Raw genomic sequence first — 12,278 nt, 5'->3', positions numbered from 1 at the left:
AAGGAAATGTTCAGTCTACTTTGTCAGTGTATCATCTCTTTTGATATGGAAAATGAAATAATAATCAGAGACTAGTTTGTCAATTTACCCTGAGAAATCACTTCACAGAGTGATCAAAAGACTGGAACTCATTGCAATCAACTTACTCTGTTTCTGTATGGAACTTGAGATTCTTAATTAGCTGTGTTCAAGGCAAGAACCAAAACACAAGAATTTACATAAACTCATTGTTTTAGGACAGCATATCATGACAACTTACTTCCAGCATTAACAGAATATAGCAGATCATCCTGGCTAACCTGATAAGAAGAGCTTGATGCCTCAGGTTAAGGGCACTTTTGTCCTTAAAACACGTGTCCATCAATTCAAGGTCAAACTCCCCAGACCTTAAGAAGGATGTGAAATAGACAGTGAACATTTCATCTTTTAAAGCTAACTGCTTACATTACATGTCCAAGAATCTAGTCGAGACTTTTTTTTTTTTTTTTTACTATTTAAAAGTATTGAGTAAACCCCAAGCTTTAATCTCATCAAAATTTAAAGGAAGCAATAAAATGACTTCTGGTAATAACTATGCTTCCAACGGATTGTCTGCCATCTTTCTATGAAAATAGTTACATAACCCCAAAAGTTGTGTGTTGAAGCATGGATGAGAATAACTTCATGATCATGTCAAACTGAAGAACTATGGAAAGTGGCAAGATTAATATGTGTTTGTGTTAATTTTCTCGTTATTTAGAGCAACACTTCAGACTCTTACTCAAGAAAAGTGTGTGTTCAAGCCTAGAAATTAAAAGACCAACTTCTTTTAAAACTGAAGGTAAATCCCTAATTGCTGAAGGCAACAGCTACACAACTCACTGGACATGGCGAGGTCTTGCTGGTGTCTCCTTACAGCCTTCATCCCTTCTTACTAGTGTTCATGATACTGGAAGGTACTCTGCACTTTACCAAAGGGGAAACAAATACTAACACAGCTACAAACTTTTTGCTCTACAATAGTGAACTGCATGTAAGATGTGCTAGTACAGTCGTGTTGCACAGTGTGTGGGACTAATCAACCAATATCTGATGGGATTTCAGGCCCATTCTATGTGATAGAACCCATCTCCAACACTGCTTAGGTGACTAAGAACCTGAGACTAGATAGGCCAGGAAACGATGAGAAACCCAAAACCTACTGTACTGCTAAAGGAATATAAGAATAAAATGAATCCAAGGACATTCTGCTATACTCAGAGATCAGTATCTTGCCAAGCCACCATCAGAGAAGCCTCCTCTAGTAGTAGATGGGAATATATACAGAGACCAACAGCCAAAGAATGTGCAGAGAGTGAGAGACTTTGAAACACTCAGTCCTGAACAGAATGTCTCCATCAGTTCCCCTCTCTCAATGCTCAGAACCTTGCAGAAGATTATAAGAGGGGATAGAGGATCCAAGAAAACACGGGATTTTTAAGCAGAGCAGGACTGGCTTACATCTAAAGTCACAAAGACCATGGCAGCGTGTACTTTGCATGTGTCTGAGTCAAATGATGTCCAAGCACAAACAGGGGAAGTGGAAACAAACCCCTAGCTCTAACCCAAGGCTGTCTTCAGTAAATGACCAACAACCAGTCTCACTGAATATACAAATCAATTCATAGGATACCCTCATGTCTACCAATGGAATTATACCCAAGACACCCATACAAATAACTTTAATTGGAAACTTCAGACTTAAGAGAATAGTACTTCACATGAATAATAAATATTGAGATATTTTACTTAATCTTGAGTCTCTACATTGTGTTATAAGATAATCTATAAACTAAAGTGTCCACTTTTGATAATTCATATTGATCATAAACAATTAAGACTACTAGAATATTATAGGAAACAATTCTACAGAGATGCAAGAAGCCAGAGCTCATAGGTAATATCAATAAGACCAATATCAGTGAGAATTAGGAGGATAGCCATCATAATAGCAACACTAAAGTCATAGCCACTCAAACTGAGTTCAGCAGACAGATGTTCCAATGGCAGGTGCCTTCACTAAGCAATGGTCCCTTCAAGAAGTATGAATGATTTTCCTTAATTTAAAGATCATCCCTGCATTTGTAGTATGATTGATCATCATTTGGGTATATGCCTAAGAGTGGTATTGCTGGATCCTTAGGTAGGTTGATTCCCAGTTTTCTGAGAAACCACCATACTGATTTCCATAGTGGTTGTACAAGTATGCATTCCCACCATCAATGGAGGAGTGTTCCTCCTTATTCCACATTCTCTCCAGCATAAACTATCATTGGTGTTTTTGATTTTAGCCATTCTGACAGGTATAAGATGGTATCTGAGAGCTGTTTTGATTTGCATTTCCCTGATGGCTAAGGATATTGAACATTTCCTTAAGTATCTTTTGGCCATTTGAGATTCTTCTGTTGAGAATTCTCTGCTTAGTTCAGTGCCCCACTTTTTAATTGGGTTATTTACAATGTTAATGTTTGATTTCTTGAGATCTTTATATATTATGGAGATCAGTCCTTTGTCAGATGTGCAGTTGATGAAGATCTTTTCCCAATCAGTAGGCTGCCTTTTTGTCTTATTGACTGTGTCCTTTGCTCTACAGAAGCTTCTCAGTTTCCATTATTTATTGTTGCTTTCAGTGTCTGTGTTACTGGAGTTATATTTAAGAAGTGGTCTCCTGAGCCCATGCATTAAAGACTACTTCCCACTTTCTGTTCTATCAGGTTCAGTGTGGTCGGATTTATATTGAGATCTTTAATCTATTTGGACTTGAGTTTTGTGCATGAAGATAGATATGGATCTATTTGCATTCTTCTACATGCAGACGTCTAATTATGTCAGCACCATTTGTTGAAGATGTTTTCTTTATTTCCATTGTGTAATTTTAGCTACTTTGTCAAAAATCAGGTGTTCATAGGTGTGCGGATTAAAATCCAGGTGTTCGATTTGATTTCACTGGTCAACCCCTCTGTTCAATTATGTTTAAAGCACCATTATTTGTAATAGCCAGAACCTGGAAACAACCTAGATGCCCCTTAACCAAAGAATAGATAAAGAAAATGTGTCACATTTACACATTAGTGTACTATTCAGCGGTAAAAAACAACATCTTAATTTTGCATGCAAATGGATGGAATTAGAAAACACCATCCTGAGTGAGATAACCCAGACACCCCAAAATGAATAAGATATGTATGAGTATGGTATGTACTCACTCATAAGTGGATACTAGCTATAAACAAGACATTGAGCCTATAGTTCATGATCCTAGAGAAGTTAAGTAATAAGGAAAACCCAAAGAAAAACATATATAGATCAACCTGGAAATTAGAAAGAGACAAGATCGCCTGACAAAATTGGAAGCATGGGGGTTAGGGGAGAAGGGAGGCTAAAGGGAAAGAAGAGGTGAGAAGGGGAGAGTTAATGAGAACTTGAGGGAATGGGATAGTCGAGTTGGAGGAAGGACAGAGATAAAAGCAAGGAAAGAGATATCTTGATTGACGGAGCCATTATAGTGTTAGTAGAAACCTGGCTCTAGAGAAATTCCCAGGAATTCACAAGGATGATCCCAGCTAAGACCCTAAGCAATAGAGGAGAGGGGGCCCAATCTTGACTTGCCCTGTAGTCATACTGATAAATATCTTAAATATCACCATAGAACCTTCAACCAGCAATGGATGGAAACAGAGGCAGAGATCCACATCAGAGCACTGGACTGAGCTCCCAAAGTCCAGTTGAAAAATGGGAGGAATGGAAATATGAGCAAAGAGGTCAAGACCATGATGGGTTCACCCCATGAAACAGTTTACCTGCGTTAATAGGAGCTCACCACCTCCAGCCAGACTGGGAAGGAATAACCATAGGACCAAACTAGGCCCTCTGACTGTGGTTGACAGTTGAATTGCGGAGGAAGACTGAAGGGCCACTGCAGTGGCACCAGAATTTATCCCTACTGCATGCACTGGCTTTTGGGGATCCTATTCTCTTCAATGGATACCTTACTCAGCCTAGATATAGTAGGGAGGGCCTTGGACCTTTCACAAAGCAATGTGCCTTACCCTCTCTGAGGATTGGATGCAGGGTTGGGGTGGGAGGGTATGTGGAGGGAATGAGAGGAGGGGAGAGAGTGAGAACTTAAATTGGTATTTTTTAAAAATCTAATAATTTTTTTTAAAAAGATCATCCCTGCAACAGATAAAGCATGGACTCGTTTCTCTCAGACTCTTGCATCATGAGTACATCTTGTATTAAACGTATTGTTTCATTCTTTTGCAAGATCCAGGGTGTCTACAATGTGACACTGCAAATGTTTCTCTAGTTAATTCCATGATTAGGTTATTTCCTCACCTAAGAAACTATGAGCTTCAGGGCGAGGATCTTGTCCCACTCAACATGTAGCATCGCCAGGCAAAGAGTCTGGAACAAATAAGCACTTAAATATGTGTTGGCTAAATTAATGAATGGATGGATAAATGGAGGATGTTTTAGTGAAATTTTACATGAAATTAAATAATTTTTGCAACATTTTAGACAAAGGAGTACTTATACAGGATACGTCATTTTTACCTAATTACTACAGCAAAATCCTAGAGTAAATTCATGCACCTAACATGATTATTTACACACAATTGTTTTGTGCAAAAGTGGTGACCATTTTGACTCCAAAGTCATTATTCTTGTAAAATTATTTTAAGTGGGTTGTTAAGATAAAAACTGAGATCATAGAAGTATTTTACAGTGGAAAACATGTGAGTCTGGGCATACAAAGTAGTCTGATAAAAATTAGATGCATTAGGACCAGGAATTTTCCTCAACCAACCAGTTACTCTCCACCCTCAGCTGTTAAGAAGTATTGATTACTTGTTCTGGATTCCAACAATGCGCCCTAAAGCTGTATAGGCAGTTGAGGATTGATTAAAGTCATAGGCGTCAGCAGTCTGTATGACATAGTGATTGGCACATATAATTCACATTTAGGTTTCCAGTAATGCTTACAATGCTTTGTCACTCAAAGACATCCAAAAGGTTATGAATGTCTTGTGGTCATTTTTATTTGAGTAATTGCACCTTTAGATAAGAGCATTACCTCATGCTCCTGGGCCTCAACATCAAGAAGAAAGAACGACGCAGGTGTTTGGATAGCTATGATTAAACAGCTTGTGTTCTATTTGCATAAAGCAACTTGAAGAAAGGTTGTTGGAAGACTTTTAGAGGGAAAAGCACTTAGTTTTATGTGAAAATACTGTGCGTGTTTGTTTTAAATTTATTTTAAGCTATGTTGTTTAAAAAAAAGGTTGCAAAAAAATAGAACTTGACACACTGAAATTAGACAGACCTGAAGACTATATAATCATTGGACTGTATAGATTGAGAGCTATCACTCAGATGCTCCAGAGACACATTAGCTTTATACTTTCACAATAAAGTATATTTTATGTATTATCCACCAACAAAACAGAAAAAGCTCATGATAGAGTTGATATTTGGAGTCACCTCAGAAGCTATTGATGTTCTCTTCCAAAAGCCTTTTCCTACTCTAATGCCGTGAAGGGTATGTTTTTCTAGAAGTGGTATTGTTTTCCCTTTTAAATTAAGGTCTTTGATACATTTTCAATTGACTTCTGTACAAGAGGATACTTAAGAATCTAATTTCTTCCTCCTACAGTACAAACCCAGGTTTGCCAGGATCCTTTGTTGAATAGACTGTTTTTTCCAATGTATGGTTTTGCTTCCTTTTGCAAAAGTTAAGTTTTAAAATAGAACATCAATATTATGGGAGTTAACTAAAGTGTCAACAAGTAGGATTACATGAAAATTAAATTTTTCTGTACAATAAAGGAAGAAATCATCATAGAAAACTGACATCTTTCTCTTTTAATGCTACATAAACAACACAAAAGGGAAGTTTTTAGGGAAAAATAAATTTAATTATTAAATAACTAGTTCACAATTTTATTGTAATATAATTTCTACTGATTTATTTAAAATATTCCTTAATATTCTTACACTTTGATATGAAAAAGCATTGTCTCTTTCTAACCTAGTTACTATTTTTACAACCCTAAATTTTACTGAAAATAGTTCTTTCTGGCAAGTAACTATCCCTCTAGAGGTCCCCTCACAATAGACCAGGTTGGAATTTATTCATAGTATTCTTTCAGTCCGTCATAATTTTCTTTGTGGCCTTATTCTGGGCCAAAAACTGAAACTGTTCTTTGATTTAAAAACTGGGACACTTGAAACCCCATATACTTATGTGTACAATATTGGTTAATACTATGGTGTAAAACTTGAAATGTGACAACTCGTGTGTCTCACCTTCCCCTTGACACAGCATTATATCCATATTTATCTGTCATTCAGCATTGAGGTTATAGTAGAGCTGATGTGTCAGGTGTAATATAAGCCTCGTTGTCCCCTCCGGCTCTGAGTTCATTAAAATTAGTTGTCAGTGTTCAAGAACACAGGACAAATAACATGTTAGGAATACTGTTTTCATCTTTATTACATTAAATATTCTAAACTGTATGAGACTGGCATAGCTCCAGTTTTTCAAATTGGACAATTCAGATAAAGATTATTTAAATAATGGGCCTCATCACACCAAATAGAGCAATCAAGTCTGCTCCAGCTATAAGACATTGGATTTATGTTCTGTTATTTTTCATTTTATGTGTAGATGCATTTGACTCTAAAAATATCAGTATCACAATTGATCTACTTCTCTGGGTAAATGAAGAGTTTGAATGCTTTGTTTTTCTCAACATATTTTAATTGACTAGGCATATGCATAATAGGTTGTTGGGACTAATAGAGTACTGGCCTTGAACTGCCCTTCCCTGTCTAGAGCCTTCTAATTGAAGTTACTAGAAGCTGTGCCTAGCTTAGAGGATCAGAGGATGGGATTTTCACCTGTTGGCCATTGATTGGTATTTAAGCCTCCATGCTACTATTAAAGAGGGGGTTTTGGTACCAGTGTAAGAAGGTCTGTGTGTCGGTCTGTCTCTGTGTGTGTATTCTCAACCTCCAGCCCCTTGCCTGAAGCTCGCGAACTGGGTTCTAGTGCTTAGAGCGCAGACAGGGGCCGCGGTGCAGGGCAATAGGTACAGTAAATCACTTCACTAACTGATTCCAAAGGCTGAAATTGGTTCAACGACAGACTTTTCCAAGGATGGCCTATAAAAACAAAATCACCTTTAAAAAGGAATAAAAGTGTAGGCATGTATAAGAAGTGCAGGCAGCTAAAGGCACGATGGACGCATTTGCCCTTTAGATCTCCTGGTGATGAGTAGAAGAACATCAGCTGGGAGTGGAGGAGAAGATGTCACTATGGCCGCAGAGAAGGTCGACAGGAAGAGATGAAGCAGAGGTAGGGTTGGAGCACAAGAGTTCAGTCACAAGATGTGCCAGAGGGGCTGGGCTTCCAGACTGTAGCAGGAGCGTCGACTGTGCCACGAGTGAATGAGTATACAAATCAATGCAAGATTGGAAGCAACTAGTGACAATTATTGTGGTACCACCACATTTGACACTGATTTTAGCAAAAAAAAAATCTGTAGAAATAAATTATTATCTTTGTGTTGGCATGTATTTTATGAATTTTCTAATAGTTTGGTTAGAAGTCAGACTTCTCCTAAGTCAGATTAAGCTATGTTAAGGGCTAAAGCCATGACTAATATTTGTATTAGGCATGTAATGTATCTACACCTTTGTCTGCCTTCTTTTATCTTACAATGGTAAATGTTCACATGTTCAACTTACAAATATATAAATCAATGAATTAGCAATAATATATGATTATACATAATACACACATATGGTGAATACTTAGTCAATGTTCTACTACTGAAAAGAGAAGCCATCACCCATCACCAAGGCAACTCTTATAAAGGAAAGCATTTAAATGGATTTTGCTTACAGTTCCAGAGGTTATGGAGGAAATCTATATCCATTATGGAAGGTATCATGGTACAATGCACATGGACATGATGCTGAGAAGTAGTTGAAAGTCCAACATCTGGATCAACAAGCAACAAGAAGAGAGAGACTCTGGGCCTAATATGAGCTTGTGAAACCTCAAATCCCACCCTCTGTGATACTCCTACTCCAACAAGGCTACACCTCTTAATCCCTCTGAAGTAGTACCCCTTCCTAATGACTAAACATTCAAATATGTGAGACTATATGAGCTACTCTTTTTTAACAATCTTATTTTAATACCAATACTAGTTCTGTCTCTTTCCCACCTTCTCCCCATCCTAACCCCACAGAAAGAGCTGACTTGAGCTAGTGGGAGCTCACAACACTGACGCCCTGAACTGAGAGCTGGGTAAACAGTATAAGACCAAACTAGGCCCTCTGAATGTGGGTGACAACTGTGTAGCATGGGTCTTTTGTCGGTCTACTAGTAGTGGAGCCAGTATTTATCCATATTTCATGAACTGGCTCTTTGGAGCCCATTACTTATGGAGGAATACCTTGTTTAGCCTAGACACAGAGAGGAGGGCCTTGATACTGCCTCAAGTGATGTGACAGACTTTGTTGACTTCCCATGGGAGACCTCATCCTCTCCAGGGAGTCATTCTTATTCAACCAACATTTTGAATAAATATATAACTTCAACTTGCAAAGTTCCATTTAGTATTCTGTGTGTATATGTGTGTGTATTTTTGTAACCATAAATAATTTTATAACTGACCACCTGATATTGGATAACCAGTTAGGAGACTCATTATTGAGGAAGACTAATTCTTCACCTTTCAGTAATTATTAATTGCTTATAGCCCTTCATCTAGGGATTGGTCCCCATGAGATTTCCCTTATACATACAAGGATGTCAACTGATATTGGAATTTTTCTGGTATTGTTTTAGACAGCCATTTTGTTCAAATTTCATGGTTTTAGCCTCATGTCTTGTCTATCTAAGAGACAATCTCACAACAGACTTCCTTGTTCCTTATCTCTTAAATCCTTTTATACTTTTTGCTGTGATGTTCTCTAAGCCTTATGCATAGAGGTTATTGTTGTAGATACATAAACTAGGTTTGTATATTCCCCAATAAGTTTCTCTCTGCATTTTGACCCATATTGGTTTCTGTAATGTTCCCTATTTACTATGAGAAGAAGCTATTTTTATGAGGAATACGAGCTACACTTACCTATGGGTATAAGGGTATTTAGAATCCAGTTAGGAATTATGTTAGTTTAAAAAAAGTAACAATAGTAGGCTCTCCTCTAAAAGCCATGATCTCACTATTTATGGGTAGTTGGCAGGGTTTATATTACCAGGCATGATTTTCCTCCTGTTAAGGATTTCACTCTAATTAGAGAGTTGTGAGTTATAGGAAAGATAAAGGTGTCCTGTTGGCCCTTTAGGGATATTTTATCAGGCTGCATATGATTGTGCTTCATAGAAATCACAGCTGATCATAGAATCAGCAACTCTAAATTAGAGAAAATATAATAAAATGATTCTTATCTGATGAGACGATGTCAACAGAAGTTTCTGTCCTACCTGGTCCCACAATCAATCAGTCCCAAAGAAACACACAGTGGTCTGTCTACATTAATTATATACTGGTTGGCCTATTAGCTCAGGTTTCTTATTAGTTAACTCTTACATCGTACATTAAGGCATAATTCTTTGTGCTAGCAACATAGTTTGGTACCTTTTATCAGTGAGGAATCCTCATCTTGTATCCTCTGTATCTGGGTGAAGAGTGCAGACTGAGCCTTTTCCTCTTTCCAGAATTCTCCTATTCTAGTTGCTCCACCTATACTACCTGCCTGGCTACTGGACAATCAGTGTTTTATTAAGCCAATACAAGTGACAAATCTTTACAGGGTACAAGACCATTGTTCCCCAGGATTTCCCCCACCTTTTTTTTCTTTTCAAAACAAGATTTCTGAATCTAATCTCCTTTACTTAGCTTTTTTCATGGCCATTATCCATAACAACTTGAAACCAACCAACACTCTAAACAGAGACAAATATTCATAAGACAACAGCAGAAATAGTCACGAACTCAGGGAATAAATCATGAAGAAATTTTAGCTCCTACCTATGAGATCAGATTTTCACATTAAATGACGGGCATAAAAACCAAAGGCAGACCTCTGGCTGAAGAACTACGAATGAATCCACAATGGTGCTCTACTAGGTGGTTTTCGTCAACTTGACATAATCCTAGACATATCAGGGGAGAGGAAATCTCAGCTGATAAATTGCCTCTATCAGAATGGCCTGGAGGCAGTTTTGGTGGGCATTTTCCTAATTAGCAATAGAGGAAGGAGGGTACAGCTCACTGTGGGAGGCATTCTTTCTTAGCTGGCAAGTGATCCTGGGCATAATATGAAAGCAAACTGAGCTAGTCTTAGGGAGCAAGCCAATAATAATTCCATGGCTTCTGCTTCAGTTCCTGTCTCCAGATATCTGCCCTGAGTCCCTTATGTGGCTTCCCTCTATGGACTGTGACCTAGGATATGTAAACCAATTAAACATTTTTCCTTAAGTGGATTTTGGTTATGATATTTATCTCTAATAGAAACAAGAATCAGAGAGAAACTAACTGGAAACATAATAAAAGCCAAGAAACAGTGTTGAAAATAGTAGTCATCAGTACCAAAGCCCGTACAAAGGAGCACTAAGACATGTCAAGAGCATTTTCAGTCTTTAAAGAACTGAGGCTATTCATTAATTTTCAATGAGAGCAAGAGACAAGAAAATAAAAGTCACAATGGAAACAAGGTGAAAAAATAATTTAAAGCATTGAATGTAAAGTTGGAGGAAGCTAGCTACAAGAGAACTTGTGTTGAGAAGGATTTTTAATATTGAAAAATCTTGAGCATATTTACATACTAAAGGGAAAGTGTCAGCAGAGAAAAAAACAGATACAGAAATATTGTATGCAGAGAGTATAATTTATCAAGCAAGGTGTTGAAGAAGTTGGCATTGAAAGAACAGTGGAGGAATGATTTTTTTGGATAGGAGAGGGTTTGTGGTTTCCACTGAGACTGAAGTAAATTGCCAAAAGACAGGTGCAAATGCAGATAAGTGTGAGGGAAGAAAGATGATAAGATTTTCCCCTGGTAGATTTAGTACTCTTCACAAAATAAGAGGCAAGTGTTGTGAACAGGGAAGGATGGAAGTCTCAGACAAGCAGCTTGAGGGGTAATAATGAGAGGGGAGAAAATCCACAGTGAAAGTTATAAAGTGGCCACACATAAATAAAAGGTGCATCAGGCAGCCCTGAAGACTGAGTTCAGAGAAGAATACTGCAAGTGTATAGAGGTGTAACTCCATAGTTTGAAGCTCTGGCAGCTCCTAAGAGGAGCCTGCAGGTAGAGTCCAATTAATGTACAAATTATCACTGATAATATTAAATGATAGAAGGAGAGGGCTTGATGAATAAATGTGATAAGCAAGCAGTATATTTAGAAAGGACTTCAGATTACTTACCAAATGGGCACACATGACTGCCAATGAAGACACTGTTAATAGTAAGGCTAGAACAATTAGATATAAACTACTGTGCATGTAGGAGAGGAGTGAAGACACGGCAGCGTTTCTTAAGGAGGAACGAAGCAGGCAAGGAGCAATAAATCTTGATTATGTAGGGGGAATGACTGCTGCAATACAAGTGCGAAGAACCAGAAGATTGGAGGTTTAGGGGTCTGAGCATTAGCTTCAGGGAATTGCAGTATTTCATGGTGAGCCCGGATTAGAATGACATCTTAAAGTAGAGCAGGGGGATGAGGTGATAGAGGCGTTTTGAAGCTCTAGTGCTTAAATTGGTTGTCTACATGATGAATGTAAGGATATGAAACGCGGTACCACAACTTTCAAAGACTTTGAGTTAGGGATCATGCTGATGACAAGTGACAGGTATCAGAAAACATGACAAGTTGCTAGATGAAAATAAATATGAGACCCAGATGTATGAGAGTGTCTACTGGAGGCCAAGTTGTCTGGACAAAATCTCAGAAGATGCAAGCATAGATGTAGCTTTGCCTACCAGCAAAGAACTGCAATCCTGACCAATATGATTACTGGGTCATTGCTGATTAAACTTGTCCCTAATGTCTGTGTAAGAAAAATGATATTGAAAGTTGTTCCTGTGCTGTGAAAAAAGAACTAAACAAGTTTATGTTAGTCAAGGCCAATAGAAGAGAAAGCTCCACATGGCAAGTACTCTGGGGTAGGTGTCAATATCGTGCCTCTTGTTTCACCATTTCTCTTTAAGCACAGAGGAAAATACATTTGTCTTTCC

This window comes from Chionomys nivalis, chromosome 3 (genome assembly GCF_950005125.1).
Source record: "Chionomys nivalis chromosome 3, mChiNiv1.1, whole genome shotgun sequence".
In the NCBI taxonomy this organism is placed as follows: Eukaryota; Metazoa; Chordata; class Mammalia; order Rodentia; family Cricetidae; genus Chionomys; species Chionomys nivalis.
The sequence above is the reverse complement of the archived record's forward strand: the minus strand, read 5'-3'. Positions refer to the sequence as shown.